The sequence below is a fragment of the Epargyreus clarus genome, unplaced genomic scaffold (assembly GCF_041222505.1).
Source record: "Epargyreus clarus isolate Ecla_fem2 unplaced genomic scaffold, WU_Ecla_fem_2.2 ptg000017l, whole genome shotgun sequence".
Taxonomy (NCBI): domain Eukaryota; kingdom Metazoa; phylum Arthropoda; class Insecta; order Lepidoptera; family Hesperiidae; genus Epargyreus; species Epargyreus clarus.
Window position 1 is genome coordinate 10,664,546 of NW_027332225.1, and position 24,796 is coordinate 10,689,341.

The following is a 24,796-nucleotide window of genomic DNA, read 5'->3' on the forward strand; positions in this document are numbered from 1 at the left end:
CTTACCATGAACATTATCATTGCTTTTGTAAACCATAATTATGATTATGATAGTAATAAATAAAATCCAATATAAGTATTCACAGCACGTGAATCCAAGTCGAAATTTTGCAGTTTCTTACTAATATCTTTGATATTTAAGGCAATTAAAAAAAAATGTATAGGATAGCGTTATAACATAGAGTTGTAGTGGAAGTCTGGAAGTCATATTTAATAGAGTTTCTTTACAAACATTATAAACATTCATATTTATTCTTCATTTAATGGTATTGGAACAGAATTAACTCAAAACCTCAAAACGGGCCTCTTAGAGTAATTTTATAAAGTTTATTATATAACAAAATTCTGCGATAAAACTAGAATATATGATTTTCGACAAGAAAGACTTATAACTTAATTATTGATATCCGAGTAATAGTTTATACAACATTTTCCTTTAATCATTATTATATATCCTTTTATACTTAAATCAATAAATAAATTAAATGGCTAATAACTCAGGAAGAATCAAAATAATATGTGTGTAGTTGCTACTTTTTCCTTTAAACTGCATGATAATTTGAAAACTACACTTAAACATTCACTTTTTAGAGTGGTAATCGATACTTTGACGCTGATCGATTTCTTACCAAGGCCAATTTAATTTGCCATACCAAAATAACAAAGTACGCAGTCTACGTCATTACTATCTGATTACGTTATAGTTATTTTCTGTATGTTGGTATGTTGCAGAATGAAGGCGAAAGTAGTTTTGCGATTGGCAACTCATTTCAATTGTCAGTTTATTGGACGGTGCTGTCAAAGTAGGCAGCTGTTTACGTTTTGTATAGTTATTTTGCGATCGTTTTGCTCAACTTTTGTTATATCTTATTGTTTTTATGTGAGCGCCTTTACGTCTATGTTTTTATGGTGAGATATAATTGTGATCTATCCGCTCGGATAAGCCATGTCAGATGTCAAGAGGTGAATAAGTCAAGTTTAGTGTTTTGTGTATAGCGTGTTTGTGACAGTTTAAATATTGTTTGGGATTTGGTGCCATAAACTTGAACGGTGAGTACCTAGTTTTTTATTTACCCATTGATACGGGCCTCATACTAGTAGGTACTTTACTCTTTATAAGTCATGTCACTGTTTACATTTTTTTTATATAAATAACTGATACTTATAAGCAGGAAAATGGTAAGTGGATTTGCGCAATGATGATTATTTAGTGTAGTGGGTATAATGTATTTAGTTTTGTGTTGTGGCCTAGTGGTTGTGGTGGAGTGGTGCGGTGCGCGTGCGCAGGCCGGGGGTCGAGAGCGGCCGCGGCGAAAGTTGTTCACTCTTGATACCTAGGAAGTAACTGAACACTGGTCTTACCGCACCGCGCATAATATTTGCCTAATATAATATACTTGCCCTTACATTCGTATGGATTCACATTTATTTTATTACAAGATTAATTATGAATGTACCCTCATTAACTTATTTGACATATTTTTGCTTTAATAATGCAGTATGGACAGATTTTTTAAACAAATGTTTTTAGAACTCCTAATACCTGTAATATTGCACTAACCAAATCTCATTAAAATAATATAAAATTGTTAATTTTGTTTTCAATATTACTCAGATCTGTCACTCCAGTGTAGGTAATTTATAAATCATTTGTTAATTTATACTACGTTGTCAAGTCATAATGCATATTTCCTATAACATTAGTTGCTAGTGACATTATCATAATATAAAGTATCTAAACACATTATCAACTTAAACTATATGTAACTTATAAAATTAGATTTACACAGTAGTACCCGTATTAACAATTTTTAAAACTTTATCTGTTTTAGATTTGTATTTGTAAAATATAAGTTACTAAGTACTGTGTAAAAATGTATGATGTCTTAACACTTGCATCACTTAACTTCAACAAGTAGAGTTAGTTATGGTTAATTTATATTTGCTATTTTCATCATATTTATTATTCTTAAATAGAAATATAATTTTGATTTCATCCAAATGTTTTATAAAATTTCATTCTCACCTATTCAATAATATTTACTAAAAATATAAATCACAAAGATTTATTAAAATGACATTGTATAGGCAATTTATGAATATTTCCATACGAGCGAAGATTTGCAAGCGAAACCTTGAAAAGAGTTTAAAATACAGAGCAACTTGTGAAATCTACAGCGGTTAGGTAACATTGAACATTTACGAATTTTGACATTTTCTTTTTAACTCAAGCCATTTGTATTCGATGGACATCCAAAACCAATTTGGGTATCGTAACATTCTTAGTTATTCCGACAAAATGCTCTTTCACTCTCACTTCGGTGGCGCTACTGTGCATATTTAATGAGTTGGTAAAGTTTGGATTATTTCATGATAGCAACTAGCAACTATGAGCATGTTGTATTAGAAATGGTAAAGAATTATTGGATTTATGTATGCCAAGCAGTTAATGCATGAAAAAACTACATAGTTTTTAAAGTCTATTTTTATTTAATTGTGTAAATAATAACTATTAAAAATAGTGTCTACCCACATTATCACTCATTATCATTAATGGGTCTTTCCAATGTTTTGCCTCCAAAAGATTGAAGTTTGTCAATTCTTGCCTACTAAGAGTTGTTAAATGTTAATTTGTAGTGGGCAATAATATATGGGTTGATTTTTAGTAAGGAGTGTAAACTACTCATTTCCTACGAAAAAGAAAAATCATCTAGAAATGGAAATCTAGTGATTTCATGTTATGTTTTATGTGGTGACCAATAGTATTATATTAGTAACACAATAATAATGTGAATAAATGAAATTGTATTGGTATAATGTCAATTAAATTCACTCAATATTGTGATGTTTAATTTATTTAATTGAATGATTACATGGCAGATATTAACAATATATATAATGACAATATTTAAAAAAAGTAACAATTTCTCTTATCAATAGAATAATTATTATTTCCATTCTAGAACATATTGTTTTGGGAACAGTAACATTTTTGTGGGTATTTACCATCTCAATATTTATTAAAAGTTTGTGATAAAAGTGCCATGACAAGGAAAATAGAATTAACAAACAAGTTTTGTTATCACTTTTAATACATGAAACTAAAAATTATACATCAAATATTAATTATACATTAAATATATAAAATTATGGGTAGCTAAAATTTATTCATATTTTTTTCTTATAATTTATAATTGATATAGGTCACGACAAGGTTACAAAAAAGTTCGCGGGATGAACTAATTTTGACGGAACTTTCACGAAATAGTAGATGACTATATTAAGGTTACAGTGGCTATTTATTCGGATAATATCTTTTTCCTTGTTTGTAAAGGTTTTGGGTAAATATTTAAACCATAAGGTAGTGGGTAATGCCGTGGGGGGATGCTCGTCAAACATAAATCTCTCTTTTACTCGGGTGCTAAGAGTCGTAATCATCAAACATCATCGTTTACACCGTTTACGGTTTAACTCATTGATACTTCTATATATATTCGTTGACAACGATTCTGAAAGAATAAACTCATTAGATCCTTTTTGCGTCTGTCTCTTACAGACGATTTAACTACTACATCACGGCCACCAATTGCCGCTCCTTAATAGCAATGTGGTCAAGGTGGTGACGGTTTAAATAGGCAGAGTTAAATCTAAATATATATAACTCAAAGGTGACTAACTGACATAGTGATCTATCAACGCACAGCCCAAACCACTGGACGGATCGGGCTGAAATTTGGCATGCAGGTAGATGTTATGACGTAGGCATCCGCTAAGAAAGGATTTTGATCTATTCTACCCCCAAATAAAATAGGGGATGAAAATATAAAATACGCGAGCGAAGCCGCGGACAAAAGCTCGTGTTATATAATTCAGTGGATTTAACAGTTAACAGAATACTTAATTTATTTAAAATTGGAACACCATTTACTAACCGATAAGTAAACGTTTAAAATAACACCTCTGTTAATAATAGTCTTGTTAATATTTACGAGTATGCATATTAAACCATTTTAAAGCGTTGTTTAAAATGTAATGAAAAATTATAGTGTTCATGTAAACACAAATTAAAATATAAAACCGTTTAATAACGTTAAAGGAAAGCTAGTAAAAGAATCGTTAATATTTTTACAACTCTCATTTTGTAAAGTAATATTAGTAGAGTTATTACTCGTATAAGATTATACTACGATTAACAATTATAAGTAGTAAATCAAAATATAGTAAGAAACTAGCAGGCAGTACTCAGTGCAGGTGGTAAACTGTCACTGCTCCCAATGAACATCTGTAACCAACTCGTGTTCCAACCAGGGGTGCCAGGGGTTCCACATGATGCCGATCTCAGATGCGTTACCACCACTTAGGACTATTATGGTCGGCTCATACGTACTTAAGTTAGTCTGCATTCACACTCTTCTATCTAAACGAATTAATTTTTTTATGCTAGAAATAGGTGAGGCGATAGTCCCTCCTGCTCGAACCATACTCGCTTTAAAAACTTTATGCTTAAATTAGATATTAATTCTCTGAAAGGGCAGTCTGGGACTAAAGGGGTAGTGAACTTTATTTATCTCTCTAAAATCTTTGAAATAAACTCAGATGAAAAGGTCAGTTTTACGTTCGCCTGGAGTATAATGAAACGACGTGAAAATGCGTTATGTGGGCCACATTACGCAAATAACCTCGAACTTTCCAGGCCACTGCACCCGTATAGCACAAGTTTGCCGATAAATGGCACGTCGGCGTCATCGTGACGGTGTTGAATGTCGAATCTCGGCGCGAATGGCATATCTCATCGTGTTAAATGAACTAAAACAGGTTACCGTCTTTATTAGTCGATTGATTTCCACCGAGGCTAATGGTCCGTCAGGTTGAACACGAGTGTTCGAGGGTATACCTTTATGTTTTTTGCCTACTACATCTGTTATAATTAGGTTAGAATGCAGTTGATTGCTTTTAACCGTAACAGTGAAGATATTGACGTCATACTCTATTGGAAAACTAGTCAAAGCAACATCGAACGGAGTAAAACCAATTGTTCGGCGATTGCTTTTTTAAAGAAAAAAGTACGCGTTAAAAATAATGTAGCATCTATCCTCTTTTTCTTACAATGTAGAAAGCGTCGTAAAAGTGGTATAGTGTTCGTTCACACAAAAACATTATGGGTCGCGAATTAAGTTGCACTGGGCCCGTGCTTCTGCCCGAGTAGTTTTATTGGCCATAATAACCCGGCGCGTTCTGAAGGGTTATTTTCCAGCATTATCGTAATAGAAATAATAACGGACCGGGCGTTAAATTGACGGGAAAAAATGTAAGCCGAAAATATGATGAAAGTTCGGCCAGGCATTTTCAATTTTGAGGCGTCGTTGAGCCAAAAAAACATTGTTGTTCCCGTCTCCACATGAGGTCAGGGATATATTTTTAGAAAGTAGTTCAATATATAGGTAATTGAATTAAATTTTACTGTATTAACTACTTTATACATTAACTTGAATACATTATCAAGTTTTTGTCTGATTGTTAGTTATATAAACAGTTTTATTTTAATCTATGTCACTGGTTATTTAAGTGATAACAATACTTGGTCATTTAACCTCTATAGTTATAAATACATTGAACAACAATATAGAATTAAAGTTTTAAGATTCTATTATTTTTCTTGTAAATTGAAAACAGATTTGTTATGAACTATGTCTCATTTTTTATAATATAGGAGTAGTAGACGATCATGCAGTTCACCTGGTGGTAAGTGGCTACTGCCGCCCATGGACATCTGTTGTTCGCCCAAGATTAAATTCAAACCTAAGGTTGGCCGCCACCCCTAAGGACTAAGTTGGAATGTCGCGTTGAACCACATAGAACCTACCACTTTCATCATACTATTAAAATAATTTATTATATAATCGTTAACAATTTGAATTAGTTCGATCTGATTAAATACAGGAAGGCTTGAAATAGGCACCTAAGTAGAGTTAACCAACTTTCAATTTCTCGTGGGCGTTTAAGCAAAAGTGACTAATGCAAACCAATTGTAAATTCGCAATACCTACAGTGAACAGTGTGATTTCCTTGTCATTATATAATCTGTGTTATCAAATATAATAAAAGGCGGATGTAAGTGTGTTTCGGTAGTTATAAATTAGCGGTGAACGGTTAACCTTGTTGGTGGATACAAACACTCGACTTGGAGTGTAGCTAACACCGTCTGTATTCAAGGTTTTGCAACACTTTTTGTCACACTTTTTATTGTTCATTCGACCTTTCTTATCCAATCCGTCTAGCTTATTTGATATTGCTATTTCTCTGTCACTGATATGCAATGGAAAAAATATACTTGCTTTGATTACGTATTGTACGCAAAAAGATTCACTATCATGACCTCTTTTCGCAAGCAGTATAAATAATTTATACAGTTAACCTACTTTATTAAATTCGACTAGTTTCCCTGTCGTGGGTGTCATGGATACGCCCAAGGGCAAGTATGTTTAAACACCCACACCCGGTTCGAATATAATTATGTATTATGTATGACATTATGTATAATACATAATTTACAATATATCGGTGAAGTAGTAGAAATTGAATATTCTTTGAAATTTGGTTTGTAGGTCCAGATTTCAAATAATTTGTTTCACATATTATAGTAAATATAGACAATTTTGTACACTATTTGTGTATATTATGTCGTCATATGCTCCACACTCACTTCTTTCTAAGTATAAGTTAAGTATTACTTGTACTTGTTGTTACTCTATTAAATTACCTACTGTTTCGACTACATTCGATTTGCTTTTTCGTAAAACTATTTCATATCACGCAACCTTCGTTTAAAATAAATTGTAATTTATCTATCGCAGTTTCCTAACGTTCCAGCTTAAAAGACAGAGACGGAGGCTCGTATTTTCTGCAGAGGCTGTAATGAGAGTAACCAGAATAATGCAGCTAAAGTGCTGAGATTTATCTTCCTTACAACTTCACAGCTTACGTCCGTGTAATCCAACGTTTTAAAAATGTGTCTTTTGTAACTTTAGATAATGTGGATAGTAACTCAGCTCAAAGTTTTCACAATGACCCATTCGGGCTTGTAAGCTTTATAAATGGGTGGAGTTTCTACGGCGACGGCAGACTACCTGCACGTCTAGCGTGATCGTGTTAGATATGAAAAGATTAAAATATTTCTTAGTCGTCAACTCATTACTCTTCCATAGCTCAGACTTCACACTTTTTCTTCTTCTTCTTGTAGAATCTCTTTCAAGACTGAATTTACAGTACTTAGGCCAAAGTATACGAAGCTATTATAAATAAATGTTAATTAATGTTTTGGGCTAATAACTACCCGAAAAGCAGTTAGCGAGCGGTTACAAAAAATGAGTGGTTTTCGTCACCACTCATTGGAAATACAATTGACCACAGTGGAGAACTAATGAAATTTAATTATGTAATCAAAACCATTATATTTATAGGGCTATAAAGGGAAGGTTTTCAAACAAAAACTTGAATCTCGTTTCACAGTAACGCCATATTGGATTTATTGACGATTAATATATTAATCGTATACTTCCCAGATTTTCATCCTTATAAGTAACACTATCAGATAGGGGAATAATATATAGGGTGTATTTTTTTTTTTCAAAATGAACTCGTTCGATTCCCGGCTAGGGAAAAAGTTATTTTAAAAAAATAATGATGCAGTTTTATTTTTATCAAAATCGACCTCGTAACTCGTTTTAGCATTTTTCGCTAATCCTTATAGTTTCGAAATTGGCCCTGAAGGCCTGTTTGAAAAATTCTATATACGATCAACGTATTACCAATTGACAATACCACGTGAATTACACTATTTCTGTCCACCTCCGGTCTATTACCTATATAGCTATGTAGTTAAAAATGTTATGAAATCGTTCATTAGATACATTTGTCAAATTCAACATGGGGTGCTGCACCCTTTCCCTAAGAGGATTGTGTCAAAAGATAAAAGTCTTGGGTAATTTTACAGAATGTGGATAGTCCGTGCAAAGTTCCCACAATGACCCACCAGGCTTTTAAGTTTTACGACGTTTAATAAAACCGGATTTCATGAAATTTTAATGGCCGCCATTAAAACTTATTATAAATTACACTTGAAAGGATAATTGGTTTTACTTTCGCTACTCTGTTTTACATCGAGACTGGAGTTGAAGGTTCTTTTAGCGATATGACAGATTGTATTTCAATAGATTGGTTGTGTATATGCCACTTTAAAAGGTAGAACCAGTGTGGTTCGACGGGTAAAGTGCCACCGCCATATCTATTCTAGCGTAAAGCAGTTCTTGCTTTTCGGTGGAAGTATGTGAATGCCGACTGGCTCATGTAAGGCGACTATTTTAGTCCTCAATAGGAACTACACTCTTGGATCGGCCTAAGGTATTACACTCTGTTTTATGTGGGTTGGTTACATATATGTAGGTACCTACATAGACGGTAACCACTTACTATCAGGCGGACTAAATGCTTGTTTGTTACTACAAATATTAAAAAAATACTATGTTCTTGCGTAAATTCTCTAAAACCATTGAGATAACAATATTATTATGTATGTTTCGGAGAAAATAATATTCTTAAAATTCCGCGTCTGTTATTAATGTCTACGTGATACGAGTAAGTACTTACTAGTAAACTTATCTCAATGTCAGAGGGCAAAGAATAATTATCTTAACATGGTTAGTACTATTCAGATTTTTTTAAATATCATCTGGAAAGTTTGTTCGATACTAAACAAGTACTTGATGAATATATTTTAATTATTTTTACTTTAAATATATTACTTATATTTTTACTTTTACTTATTTAAATGTTGTGTTATTTTAATATTTATTAAGGTCTGAACCAACTACACCATTTGCACGAATTTATAAACATATTTCGATACAGAATAATTTTCAAGATGATAAAACAGATTGTATCATTATTCCACGAATCCCCATTAAAATATAAGACACTGAACAAATATTTCCGCCTTAAAACAGCAGTGTTAAGCGCCGCTGTGTTTGGTTTGAAGATGTGGTAAGGGAGATATAGTTTTCCGAGGTATTGGAGCTTAGGCCTCAGGGGCCTTTTGAAGGTTTCCCCCTCGTAAACAAAAAAAAAAAAAAAAAAAAAGGGCTCAGGGGCAGCGGCGTTGTAGCCGGTTAAACTAATTTTATCTGGGGTTGATTACAGATTCCCAAGGGCTTGGTAGCCACTTACCATCAGGTGGACTGCATATTCGTTTGCTACTCCTATATTTTAGAAAGAAAAATCTAGTACACAATTCGCGTCGTCGTTAAACACGACCTTCCCATGAGGTCGCGATAAAATTAAGTAATAAACCTTATCTCAGTCAAGTCACATACTTGACTTCCGTGTTCTGTAATTACCGTATTTTTTGTCTTACGTGCTATTGAAGTTATGAATAGGTTATACCGGATTAAAATATTTGTCCCTGGTGGATTATCATTAATATTTGAACATATTGTTTTTTTCAGATATTATGTATGTTTTAATTTTTATAGAAATTCGTTTTTATTTTAATTTCCTAAAATACAAATTGGCCAGTACCTATAGTACAGATTTATCTAAATATCTGTCAAGACTTTCTTTTTCTATTTCAATATTAAATGTTGTGTTTGATTTATTCTATCTAGGAAAAAATCACCCATATAATATTTTTTATTTTTGCCGTACAAACAAAGAAAATAAAGTTAAGTTAATTTTATTATAAAGTACATTTTACACTAAAGATCACACAAAGAAAAGTGTATACATACCTACTTACATCTACAAAATGAATCTTAAATTGTGTTCGAGAATATATGACTATACCTCACAAGTATGGCGATTGAAACAACACAGGTAGTATAGGAAAATTGGAAATATTCGGTGTCATGCATGGCGGCAGACGTACGGTTGAGTCCCGTTGATTATATTCCATTGTTTTGTTTAATCACCTTTTGCTATTCCATGTACACGTATCTCACATAAATGACATATATTTGAATATATTTATTTTTATCTGGATTAGGTGCTTTTCTTTCCTTTTTATGAAATATAATCGACTTTACAGTTCACCTGATATTTAATGGCCAATGCTGCCTAAGGTCATCTGTCATCAAATAACACGAGATTTACCAGTATGGACTCAGTAGGAATGGACGTATTATAAATTTATTCAGTTACTGCGTACCTTATCGCAATCTTCAACCACGCGCTACCCACTGTTACTTTGATTCAAAAATAGATCAAACACGAACAACTATTAAGGTTACCATCCTGTAATGAATAACAGAATTGTTCAAATACATTATACAAAGCCAATGGTATCCCAGTAAAAACAGATGCGTACAAATATTTGAAAAGCGAAATAAATAACTCGAAGTAGCACGTCTATTAAGGAGTATTGTTGTAAATACTCCGGCATTACCGAGCTTCTTAACATTTACAAAAGTCTTTCTTTCGTGTTTTTCTTCCGCTTTGAAAGTTTTACGCTTTGTATTCGTAGCTATTATGGGAATATTTACGGCGATTGTACGTAAGTGTATTAAAGAATCGAAACCTATTAAGTGTGCTTACGGGGAACCACGTCACGCAATTTGCGGCTTTAGTTCTGTTCGTTTAAACAATATAGGCCGAGTTTGTGCAGGAAATTGATAGTGTAATTAGTGTTTTCTTTGTTGTGGCAGTTACTGATATTAAGTGGTCATTGCCGTCAGCGAATGTCTGGCGTTCAGAAATGAATGGAGATCACACATAAGTCTTTGTCTCTCTTCCTGTACACGTCTTAGGAGGCCACAGAGGATTTAAATCCAGTGGGTTAGAAAGCAGTTTCCTTGTTCATTTGTTAAATAAATATAGCCTAAGTCACTGCCACAATTTAGGCAAATCTAATAATATTTCATAATTATGTTAAAACTCATCAAGCCATTTCGGCGCCAGGCCGTGCCAAAGAATGAGAAAAACATACGTTGATAAAACATTACCCTCCGCAGATAAGAATTGAAACATTGCGTGCGCGAGCAATCTTGCACACATTCCTCGAAATGATACATTATTGATCGTATTACACTATAAATATAATACACGTGTTGTTCAATTGATATGGAATTTATCAGAAGCCGTTGATATGTTCGCCTTCGACCTTATAGTGCCGCATGGCTAATACACTATTAGCGAATTGATATTTGCCCTAATTCCATTAAGAGGAAGTGGTTGCGTATAATGATTATTAGAGAGGTTAATTATATCTGGGTCGGATTAACGCGCTTATGTGTTACGCGGATAACATAGACGTGTTCGGTGGAGTTCGGTGTGTCTATATTTGTAGTTTATATTATCAGTTGCGTTTACAAAATTAAAATAGATTTATAGAAACATGAGATAAATAGAGATAGCCCCGTTATAAGTAAATAATCTATCCATATTTGCCTGCCATAGATCAGAATTTGTCAATTTATAATAGAGAGAAATAGTTCACGGTATATCATTAATAAGCCCCACAGTAGAATTTTCTCTTTATTGTAGTTGCTATAAACACATATAATGACCAGTAAACAAAAACCCAGGTCCAAAGCTAAATGAAAATTAAATTCTCATTTAGGTATCGGAGATTGAACTCGAAACTCACTTCGTGACAGACTCGCATATTGACTGCGGGTAGTGGATAGCGAGTAAACTGGGATACTGTGTTTAAGACTTTTAATTACAAAGTCTTAAGGTGGTAGAAGTGCAGGGTTACAAAGTATATAACTAATCTAAATAGAACTAGCTTAAATGTTTAAACTTGAGTTGTTCTTGTAAATTCAAGACAATTTCCGTAAATTACGCAGGTAACATCTTACATGACCGGTTTTTCCTTATCCGGATACTCTTTGCATCATTATCGTCTGCAGGAGAGCATAGCAACCGCGCACCACCACCATTTATACACCAATTATAATACTCAGTGTAAAATGTTAATGTTACGGCACGGCAATCCGCATTGCGTGAAGTACTCAGGCGTTAGCAGTTAACTAGATAATTCGCTTAGGTCGCCTACTCCGTTCACCGTTCGAGTATCAACTAGGTATCGAGTTACGACTTACGTGTCCACACGTCGTGTTTGGAACGGGACTGTGCCGTTTTGGGATAGTCTGTCCCGGTGTCTTCAAGGATAACTTAGGACGCGAAAATGTCCTATTTTAGGACAAATTAATAGGGCAACGGTTAGTGAGCAAAATTTTAAAAGAGAGCGTTTTGTTACCGTCTCGTTGTAGAGAATTTTACATCAGTCCCGCGCGGTGCAAATCCACTCTGTGCTACTGAAATAAATATTCCATATATTTTCACCTGCTAGATAAATAAAAAATATTTCTATTTAGTTCAAAGATTAGTAAAGATTACTCACTCCTAACAAGAAAATGTAACCAGTTTTGACAATTGAAATTGTCACGGTCATCTATTTTCGTGTTTGAAAAATATTCAAAAAAGGTAGTTTTTTGATCATTTACGAATGAAACGGTATTTCTCAGCACTTTTTCTTCGATTTTGTATTTTTGCACTACTTAACTGCGCATGTCGACATTGAACCGCGTAAATGACAGCCATTAAATGGCTGACAGGATTGCCAACCGTTTTAGCTATTTAATGACTTCCTTCATTTATAAGGCGGTGAGATATCTATACTTAACTATGATTTAATTATGATAAGATTTAACCCAAAATAACTCAAGTACATAGAAAAAGTATCCCGTTTTAAAGTAAAAAATATGGTCAGTATAGTTTCGACCCACTTTAATGCGATTGATATAACGTGAAAGGCGATACGCGGTGCACACGTGCAGAAATTGCTTTAGTTTTGGCCGAAATGCGAGCAAAAACTTGCACCAGTATGCATCGAGTTTGTTTGTCGGAGTGATTGAACAAACTCACTAACTGGTTGACTGTGCTGTGGTTGTCTAAAAATCTATGCCACAGCTCAAATAGGGCTTTGAACGATGTTGGAGAAGGAATTGTTGGTGCACTATCATAGTGAATTGTTTGACCGCTCAAAGGTTATACAGTTAACCATATACCAAAACGGTCAGTCAGTCAGCAGGACGTCATACCCTCCGGGTCTCTCATATGCTAAGGCAATGTTAACATAAGGGCGGTGGGCTTGGAATTTCGGGTCTCGAGGATACCCTCTTTGCCCGGGCAGATTCTCAGGTGGTAAATACCCCCCGGATTCTTGATATTTATTCATAATAATATAATGTTATTTAAAACATAATAAAATAATGAACAAATATTAAAAATATCTATCATCCCCCTGTTGAGGGGGTGATTCGGTACTTATGCGTCGCTACCGAGCGGACGGTCGGCCTCCTGATGGTCGGAGGTCGCCAGTCCAGGGAAATCCCGCGGGAGCGGACGCCCCCCAGGTGGTCGATCGTGTAGGGGCGCGAACCCCTTTAAATGGGAGTATGGTCCGGCCTCCGCCCGCTCATACATTGAGCGTGCGAGGCGGACCACAAACTCCTCGCCCGTCTACCAAAACGGTTTGTTAGTTAATAGTATCAGGCGTACCACAGGGCGTTACTAAGCGGAAATCCATGCTGTAAAGTTGGGATAAGAACTACTTCGCAACAATTCGTTACCAATATACATACATATTACATATTGTATACATATATGTATACCTTTTTACATATTGATAGCGGATTGTTGCGGAGTAGTTTTTATTCTAGCTTTACAAAATGGTAAGTAATTTACGGAGTAAACAAGATAAACGAGGTTAGTATGGATACTAATATTCTGTTTAGTGTGTTTTTTAATGCTTTACTTCGTATTCTCTTTGTGACATGTGTGGTGGTTGCTCATACCGCTAATTCTCTCTTATCGTGGATCGTCTAAGACGTAAAGTGTATTCAACATTCCGTCTGTTGAACTTGAGACCCTACCGGGTCCTCGGGTCAGCACGCATTTAAGATTAATAACAGGCATGCCTCTATGCTTCGGAAATTCATTTATTTAATGATCATTATAACTAACACGCGAATCTAAGTAATTAATAGATATTTGATAAAACGATTACGCTATATATTTGTAACGTTATAACACTAATATAAAACGATTATCATAATGACATTTTATCATTTTTACATTAATGAATAGTGCGGTCTGGACCGCGAGATCGTATCTCAACCATTACTAGGTTTACGGTGATCCAGATAGGCCTCATTTCGTTTGCCACTAATTGGTCCATAAACACTTATCTAGGACATTCCATCCCCACTCCATTGCCACCCCGAGCCAAATTGGAAACAAAATAATTCCAGAGCTATAGGAGTATATTGTTACCAAAAACAGTTATTTTGTGACATCGGGTTGCAAATACTCACTGGTACTATTTTTTCAATTTTGCTTGTGATGCATATCACGAGACATACAAGAGAAAAATCAAAATGTTAACATCCCTGTTCGATCCACTTGCAAACAATGAAGAACATAAAGTCTGTGTAACATCTCACAAGACATTTCTCAAAGCACGGAAGTTACTAGGATAATGCAGTAACGCTAAATTTTATTAAAAAGGGAACTCGCCGTAAAAAGCTTAACAGGTTAGCCTTTATACGTGAACCTATTTCTAGAAAGCATAATACGAAGATTACCAGCAACGAAATTGATTCAGCTCGGTTATCCTCCATACACATTCGCTTATTATTTTCAGGGAAATATCGTCGAGATATAAGCGCAAATGACCCCAGAAATTGGAGCGCAACGTAGGAACATATCATAAATTCAACAATATAAGGTTTCCCCGCAGCTAGTTGCCTTTGGAGTGAACTTCCTTTCAGCCCCGGGAATATGTTCGGCTTGTTTTGTTGTGTTTGCGAGTTAGGAACGGCAAATTGTCGGATTACACAACTCCTAAGTTGCACGGTCAACAGTACGGTGGAATCTTCTTATAGTTAAGCTTTACGGCTGGTTTCTCGTTTTTGATGATCAAAACTGTTTATTCTGAAAACACGAGGAAAATACAAAGTGAGCCGACGTTACGGTAATTCTAATAATACCAGTTTGTTGGTGTTATAAATTACGGCTTCTGTTTTGTTCGGAACAACACGAGTTAATTTCTTGAAATTGCCGTCAGGGCGGAACGTTCCAAACCGACAACTTGTTTGTTCAGACGTTTTCTTTTAAAAATAATAACATTTCAGATGTTTGTCGTAAATTCAGTGATTTATGTTTGTTTCCTTTTACTAGCGGGCCATCCGTTTGCTCGGACTTCCTTTTGGCGTGGCCGTGTAAATAAGCTCCCGGCGTTTTGTTTGCCAGTTAACGGCGGTAAATTGTATGAGAAAAACTCTATGTTCACTGTCGTTTTGCGGAAGAGGCCACAGCGTGTTAAATATGTTTGTAGAGGTTCGAAAATCTTTTTAACTTGTGATTTTATAGTATGAAATTAAATCAAAATAATTTATTTTCATAAATAATTTGTGAAAAGTACATTGTTCCTCATTCCATTCCATTGTTGTTGTACCTACACGAAATTCGTATGATGTCCAATTACGTACTAGAGTCACAAATACACATTACGATTTACGAGTATACTCAAACATAGTCAGGTAAATATGTGTATTTTACAGGTTTACTGTAGGTTTAACCGCAAATAATAAATAATTATTTTTATCTAACTGTGAAGGGTAATGTTTTTCGAGCTTATAAATGTACGTCTTATTCTTTGGCACGCCCTGCAGCACAAACAGCTTGATGGATTTCAACGTACGCTGTCCTCGCACTTGTCTAAATCGTAGGATAAGGCCTAGGTCGTAGGTCACTGATTGCGTTCCTTTGGAGATCCCGGAGCCCTCTACGCAGCGCCGAGGACGGCCACAAGGGGGAGTTTTAGTGCGGTAAGAATCCCACATAACCCTACGTCGCTCCCACGACACCGGGTACCTTTTGAAGGTTTCCATCTCGTAAACAAAAAAAAAAAAAAAAGGATAAGGCTAGGTGCTAAGTGAACGGCCATATCTTTAGGCCGGCTTCATAATTATCTAGTCCAGAAAGAATAATGATGAAGAAGGTAGATTTGTCTATCCTTTAAAGTGGCTACATTCCACCGGGAAAGGTATCTTTCCGGATAACCGTCTCTGCGGTGTAAATAAGCATCCCCTACCTTTGTTTCCCGGTTTAACGGCTGTAAATTATACGGTTATAACACACCGGTGCGAACCGGCTCTCGGCGGAAGCAATGCTGACTCTTTACTGCCTTGAATATTCATGGCATTTGCCGTAAATGACTTAATATGCCCAATGGGGTATTCAATATTGCACGGCAATGTAATGTAACGTTTATTTCTTTGTGTAACGAAATGCGGGTAATATTTACCTTTATATATATCAAAATGAAGTATATTAATGTTTTTTTTGGTGTCGTTGAAAGTTGACAATTAACTGAAGGGTGGTAGATTTTTCTATGATTCTAGCATTACTGCAGCGATTGTTATTTTTATATATACAGTGGAGCGGCTATATAAAGAATTCACGGTAAATCAATTATAAACGTTACATTGGATTTACCTATTGTTATAATTATAAACAAGAGCTACCGCAAATAGACGTTAATTACAATAGCTGGAATTTCTTAACTAATTAGAAGAACCGGAATAATGCTATTTTAAGTATTTCCACAGCAGCCGAGTTATGTTGGCAATGCGTACATAACTTGATAATATGCCTTACATAACCCCCGCATATGTAAAGAGAAAATTGAAGTTTAAAGAAATTCGCACTGTTTAAAATGTTTTATATGCATAGATTTCCGATATATTTGTAAAACAAACAGATAGCCCAATTATGTCATTACGAAAGTATTAACGGTTTTGAAAATTTCGCTTTTGTGTTTCCATTTTATTCTCCATGATATAATTTCCTTATTTTTTGCGAGATTGTACACGGGCTGTCTACCGGATGAAAACTGGTTATTGCAACAGTCATCTATATTCAACGGCAAATAGCTAGTCGTTCTAATAGGAGTCGATAACACGTGCCTTGCAGCCACTACCGATTAAGTTGAACATAAAAGTTAGTAAAGTAAAAAACACTTTGATGTTTTACACTGTACTGTACACTACAATCTCCAAACCAGACTACAGCAGTGCAACTTTAGCTGCTAAAAATAAATAGGTATGCGCGTAGTGCTGGCACGGTCGAACCACTAAAAAATTAGCTTAAACCTCTATCCATAGGGATATACCACTTCCGAATACAGCTTCAATTTTTCAAATGATTTGAATAGAAGCCGAAAAAAGGAGCCGAAAATCCGAACGCATATTGAAATATCACCGTTCGCGTCGAAATTCCTTTCAGCGCCATACGTTTAGCTCCACAAATGTGAAGTGTAGAATTGAAACCAGCAAGTCGGTTGCGAAATTTGCTGGCAGCGGCCACCGTGTTCCCAGGCAGGTCACGTCCGCGCTTGTCACGTTGTGCGACTGTTTTTCCGTGGTCAGGAACCTTACGTGGACGAGAGCCGTCCAACCTTTTACGTAACGACCTTTAGTGCCTTGTTCAGTGCACGTGTCTAAAGCCAAACTCGACTTTGTAACTGAATTTTTTCTCGTTTTACGCCGAGACTCAGTTGACATTGTTGAGTGTGAATGCCAACACTTTCTTTATGAGGCCTAATGTTTGTTACTTTGGACAGCTTTTGTGGTATTTTGACGTTGGTTCGGTAGACTCAAAAAACAGTAAGTGCAAATTAAAAATAATACCAGTAATTTTTATATTTAGAAATTTTAAATTACATGGAAACGAAAATTGAGAATGTGATTAGACACGACAACGTAGTGAGTAAGGTATAAATTACGTTAGGTATGCTTCGCGTACCACTATTTCATATGTAGTGTAGTTAATACGTCATCGCTATCCACATATTAATATTGGTTAAGGTTTGTTGCATAAATTTTTTGGTTGTTTTTACTTCAAATTGTAAAAACTGTAAAAATATCTATAAAATGCTTCCATCCAAGACCGTAGCAATTATTTAACAAATAATTCCCTGTACACTCAGGTTGTGTTATTTATATGACGTAATAAAAGAACAAGAATAGCTAGCAAATATGAAAGGGGTTAGTCTACTATAGCAATAAACTGTACTCTTTGTACAATGGCGCAGTAAAAGACCTTCAGCGAAATGAGAGCCTTTAATTTTCCTCCATCCATTTTCATTAATTGTCAGAACAAGTAATTATGAACTGCTGTATATTAAAAGCTCTATACCTGTAAGGCGTAAACATTTCGTTCCCGACACTTGTTACTCCAACACTTTTGGCAGCAGTTTCGTTAACACAAAAGTTGGCGTGTTCCACAGAGATACTTGGGCAAGTTTTCGTTTTGAAACCTATGTCGGAATTGTGCTGTAATTTGTGTTGCCGATTGTACTCGTTGACGTATCTCTCATTGACATAATTCCGAGATAGTTTTTTTTTTAATTTCTAACTAACTAACTAACTAATAACTGATTCTAATTAATAATGTAAAGGTTAATTTATTTATTCATTAGATGATTGCCGTAGAACGATCATACAATACTGTAGGTAGTTTGAAGTTTAAAACCAAAATTGAGCTTAAATACTAAACACCAAATATGTAAAGATTTACATAGGGATTCGAGCGAAGCTGCCCAAAGAAGCTCGTTAAAATGACTATAGCTTATTTTCTTGAAACATAGCTTTCAAGAAAATAAGCTATAGTCATTTTCAGTACAAAATTTCTATTTATTGCTTTGCTGACGTTTTGCATACTATAAATTACAGAGTCGTTCGAATAAATTACTAGTCGTCTGAATAAATTACTAGTCCTCTGTATATTTGATAAAAAAGCGTGAAAATTTCAAACTATTATAATGATACACCGAAGTAATACAAACATGTAATTACAGAACATAAAGAGTGGCGTAGTTACATTACATTGTGTGCAAAATCTGTGTACACACATGATCGTGTCACACACATGATCTTGTCACACATGATTGTGTGGGTGTAACGCAAAGGGCGTCGTGTTTTGACGCATGGGCTGTCATTATCTCATTTTTACACTGAAGTAATACAAACATGTAATTACAGAACATAAAGAGATTGGCGTAAGTTAAATTGTGTGCAAAATCTGTGTACACACATGATCGTGTCACACACATGATCATGTCACACATGATTGTGTGGGTGTAACGCAAAGGGCGTCGTGTTTTGACGCATGGGCTGTCATTATCTCATTTTACAACGGTGATGGCGCTACGTTACGAATGAGCGTGAACGTGATGAAAGGCTTTTTGTGTGTTGTTTGTTTGCTAGGGATGTGGCACTAGTACGGATACGTGATTTAGGCGATGGATACCAATTGCTTTATTTTGTTTCTTATGTACGTTTTTCTAGGTGTTGATACTCTTCTATTATTTGGTCGAATATCCGAAACTTTGGGAAACTTCAGCAAATGGATCAACATTCTTCAGTAGGAAATCGTAAAAAGATTTGTGCGTTTGTATTTGTTTGAAATTTGCTATTAAGTCATCGATGAAATCAAACTGACGCATTTTAGCAAAAACGTATGCCAGTGGAAGTTTGAATAACATGAATATTGAACGGTTACGGATCTTTAATAGTTTCGGATACGAATAAAGAGTTCTATAACATCCCTCGTTGTCAGGTATAGGATTTATGCGATAAAAAGTTACGAGATTTTCAGGAGCCGGTCGGCTGAAGCGTTTCAGGTGTGAGCCGTCATTATCACATTTATACTACGCAAACTTTAATGACACTTGGTTACGAGTGTGCGTGAATGGGGTGTGTGCGATGAAGGGCTATATTGCTGTTGTTTTTACTATATACTTAGTATATGTAATACGGCTGAAGTACCACTATTTTTTGATGTATTTTATACTGTTTGTGTTGCGTTATTGTGTTGACAATATATAATAATATATTTTATACTTTTATAGAATGATATTGCATGTAACAAATAGTTTTTATTTGATATAACGTATCTGTAGATAACTGTAGGTATGGAAGAAATACTGGGGATTGAAGGAAATAATGAAAAACAACGAAATTCATATAAATATTAAGAAAAAACTCTACGAAATAACGATATTGCCTTGTCTAACATATGGATGCCAGACGTGGTCATTGAGGAAACAAGACGAAGATAAAATGGCCATCTGCCAACGTAAGATGGAAAGAAGTATGCTTGGTCTAAAACTATCAGATAAAGTTAGTAATATCAGCATCAGAAAAAGAACTAAAATAGTAGATGTAAGGAAAAGAATAAGGCTACTCAAATGGCACTGGTCAGGGCATATCTGTAGGATGAATAATACTAGGTGGGCAAAACGACTACCGGAATGGATACCAAGAGACATGAAAAGGAAAAGAGGACGACCAAGTAAAAGGTGGAATGACATCTTTAACAAGAGACGTGGACCCTTATGGATGCGTGAGGCACGGGAACGCGATAAATGGAAAAGTTTAAGAGAGGCCTACGCCGAAGAGGCGACTACTATATTTAATATTTAAAATTACTTTTACTTACAATGTTTTGTTAGAAATAGTTTATTTGTTAAAAATCACTAAATATTTATTTTATAAAAAAAGTATGTATAGTAATATACAAGTAAAAAAAGTAAATTGAAAGTTGCTATCTTAAGTAACATTAATTATAATATGTAAAGTATAGGATATAGTAGAAATAAAGGCTATTTTTATTTTATTTATTTATTTATTTATCTGTAGATAACAGGTCCTTGTGTCTGGGATTGTTTACAGATTTATATTAAGAGTTAACCAAAAACTATTTTGGTAGCATTATTTTTACGAAATATATTTTAATTAATTTAACCCTGTTTCGGCTTTTATCCTTTTTATAACCCTTAAATACGGCATGAAAGGTTATTACAATAATTAATATCGTACTTACGGCATATAGTATCGTTTGCGATTTAATGACATCGTTAAACTTAAGTAGCAAGTTAGGGTAATTTGGAATTTAAACAGCTGATAAATTAACTTTATAATACTTTCCCTTTAAAATACTATAGCAGTTTATATTAAAGTATTAATTAAACTTCAAATTTCAGCAACTGTTTCGCATAATATAAGTAGATTAAGGACACAACAGGCTGACTTAAAGTTAAAACAGTCATAATCATCTAAGTTTATATCGCTTTCAATTACCATTTTCATTTCAACAATGTACATTGAATTTTATACTGATAAAGCAACTTTCATTTTCATTTATGAATATTAATAATCTAGTAGAATCCTATTTTATTTTAAAATATCATTTAATACTTATTTGATGAAAAGTTGAATCTGGTTTGATGAGATTTATGCTCAAAGATAATGTACCTAAAAGATTAAATTTATCTGCTTATGATAATGAGAATATTCAGATATTTAGCGTAAAATAGTACCACAATCGAGTTGGCGCAGATAGTATATTATATTGGTATGAGATTAATTCAAATTCTGCTGCAAATTCTCTTCATCCACCCAGGGTTGACTGGTAGAGAATGCCATCAGTCAATATGTTTGCCCTTTTGTACATTTCTTCTTAGAGGTGATGCAATAAATTTTTAAATAAATAAATAAATAATCTGTATATCTTGATGCTTAAGGTTGTGCAATATAACAACAGCTAGAATTGTTAATGCAGTAAGGAAAACTGGGTCTGTCGATGAGATCGTGTATGCGACGAACGTGACGCGGGTCGTGAAGCGGACACCGCGTTGCATTGTAAGCGCTGAGCTGACTTGACTGATGTGGGGTTTGACGCTAAGCCGCTTAGATGACGTAGCACGTGGCAATAAAGCGCTTGTCGTAAATGAATTTTCGTTTTTTTCCACGACACAGCTGGAAAACGGCAAGAGTAGACTCGTACAGTACTTATGCTTCAAGTCTTGACACTTGTTCACTTTTGATCTCGACAGCAGTGTTGCGAAGAAAAGAGCGAGTGTTATCTTTATTTCTACTTCTCGTCTCGTGTTCGATGTCTATCGAAATTGAATACTATGAGTTTGTGTACTCGACGGTCGTGACGCGGGTCGTGAAGAGGAGGCCGCGTTGCATTGTAAGCGGCCACGCTGAGCTGACTTGACTGATGTGAGGTTTGACGCTAAGCCGCTTAGATGACGTAGCACGTGGCAATAAAGCGCTTGTCGTAAATGAGTTGTCGTTGTGTTTCCATCATCCAACTGGGAAACGGCAAGTGCAGAATCGTGCAGTACTTACGCTTCAAGTCTTGACACTTGTTCACTTTTGCTCTTGACAGCAGTATAAGGTTGCAATGAAAGGAGCAGCTGAGATTTAAGGTACATCTTGTTCTTCTTTGTCAGATGCGATGTCTATCGATGTGGAGTAACTATGACGGCTTTGTAACATTACACAATAAGTACAAGCAGAGTCTACCTGCATTGTAAGCGCTATGAGCTTCTTCACTTGATTGATGTGGGCTTTGATGCTAAGCTGCTATTATATTATAGAGAACATGTAATATGAATTTAGTCTTTTTTCTATTATCGTCAATAGCAGATGCGCGGAAAATGAAAATTAATGCAATGAGAAACACTGGATAAACATATGTCGTCTGTCTAATTTGATGCTATTATAGGTGCTTAAATGATATTTATTACTATTTACTGTTCAACAACAACCCATTGTCGTCCCACTGCTGGGTACGGGTCTCCTAGATCTCATAATGAGAAGGATTAGGCCGTAGTCCACCGTGCTGGCCAAGTGCGTATTAGTAGACTTTACATACCTTAGAGTTTTTAAGCTATTGCATAGCTTTTATCGCGGGCTTTGAGCGCGGCGACCGAATCGAGAAATTCCGTAACGAAAATAAGTAACACCTTTGTTGGATATCAAGTCTCCAGGCAACCGAGTTGTTGACTGTCAATAGAAAAATATGGATATAATTGAATAAAGTATTATTTTACATTCCTTATTATTTTATTTGATATTGGCGACGAGATGTCGAATGAACTAAAAAACAATAAGAAAATACGAGCCACATTACGTGGGTTAATGAAACGAACCGAAAATTACATTTCGGGAATAGAAAAAATTGACAATGAAGAAATAAATATACGACTGAATTCTTTACAAGAAAATTTGAACAAATTCTACGCGATTCAAGAAAAAATTGAATGGCTTACAGAAGAAGAAAATTTAGAAGAGGAAATAAAATACAGGTACGAATTTGAAGAAATATATACAAAGCTAAAATTTAAATTTTTGAATGTACAAAAAGAAAATAATCGGCTAATACCTGAATGTTCTTTTATATCGGCAAGAGCGGAAGTTTATTTGATAAACTGTTAACTGTCAAGGCACGCTTGAGACGTACACCTAATACAAAAGGGTTATCACCTTATCAGTTAATGTTCGGCAGAGAGGTAAGAACTTATATGCATGCCTTATTTAAGAAATCCGCCCCACTATCCAGATTACATTACAATGCACCGCCAACGAAGGAGTTCGGACAAGGTGATAAGGTACAAGTCCGCAGTTACACCAATCCAGGAGTTAAATGGGAGTTCGGAGTCGTCATCCGAAGATTAGGTAGACTCCATTATGAAGTCAGAACTGAAAATGGCATACTGGTGCGCCGTCACCTTGACCAAATGCTGCCGGCGCCCCTGGTGGTGTAAGTAAAAATAGCGGTGGAGGACTGTTGGATATCAAGTGTCCAGGCAACCGAGTTGTTGACAGTCAATAGAAAAATATGGATATAATTGAATAAAGTATTATTTTACATTCCTTATTATTTTATTTGATAACCTTGCTTCGTCAACTTGAACACAGATGGCAGTAATACACATTTTTTTATAATCCGTGCGGAAATCTTAAAATTACGTGAAGTATATTTTATAGCTGATATTTGCAATGTCTTATATAATGGAGATATGATAAAATAGTGGATAAAGATGTATTAATGTAAATGTTGATGATTATGGAAGAATGTATTGTATTTCTGGAATTCCTTCTGTGCGTTTTCATAGCATAAAAATGCTATGTAATAGCTTTACCGCGGCAGTCTCCGAGTGCCACACGTTTTTTTTTTAATATAAATCTCTCAGGTATGCAGGTTTCCTCAAGATTTTTCCTTCACCGTTTAAGCAAGTGATAATTAGTTTCTAACACGCACATAATTTTGAAAAATCAGAGGTCGCTGGGATATGAACCTCGGACCCCTCGATCGGGAGGCCGAGTTTCTTAACCACTAGGCTATCACTGCTTCACTATTTACTGTTAGTATCTACTAATTAGCACTTTCTATTTTTTAGAATATTTTTTCCTTAACATGATCCTTATGTTTAAAACGGTCTAGAATAAATTACCGTTTTTGTTTATGATGAGTTTATAATATGGGTTAAAATATGCCTTCGACGATAAACAAATTGAAGTTTAATATTTATTTTGATAGGTAATTCATCAAAGTTATTGACAAGTTTCTAATTATTTTCTACTGCAGGTATTTATATGCACGCAACTCCACTTAACCCATCAATCAAGCGTTTAGCTTGAGTAAGACAGAGTCATTATGACATCCATTAAGCAACAAAGATGAGACAATTTCATACTTGATATTGTGTCTTGATATTGTTGGCAATCCACTGCTAGGTACGGGTCTCCTCTTAGTAGGAGAGATTTAGGCCATGGTCCTTTACCAGAACCTTTGAAATTTAGTTGATTTTGTAGGAATTGTCAGGCGTGTAGATTTTCTTAAGATGTTTTCCTTCGTCGTCATTGAAATTCGTAATTAATTTG

The 24,796-nt window shown here is 35.0% G+C and overlaps 2 protein-coding genes across 2 annotated transcripts in view; one reads left to right on the forward strand and one right to left on the reverse strand.

Annotated features, from left to right (window-relative positions):
• LOC140748942 (uncharacterized) overlaps positions 1-24,796 on the reverse strand; it is a 459,083-nt gene that overhangs the window by 31,004 nt on the left and 403,283 nt on the right. The window lies entirely within an intron of this gene.
• Positions 770-24,796, forward strand: part of LOC140748871 (furin-like protease 2) — a 355,165-nt gene continuing 331,138 nt past the window's right edge. The window contains exon 1 of the mRNA XM_073081744.1: positions 770-1,049. The gene's annotated coding sequence lies outside the window, so the exon portion shown is untranslated. The remainder of the gene's footprint in view (positions 1,050-24,796) is intronic.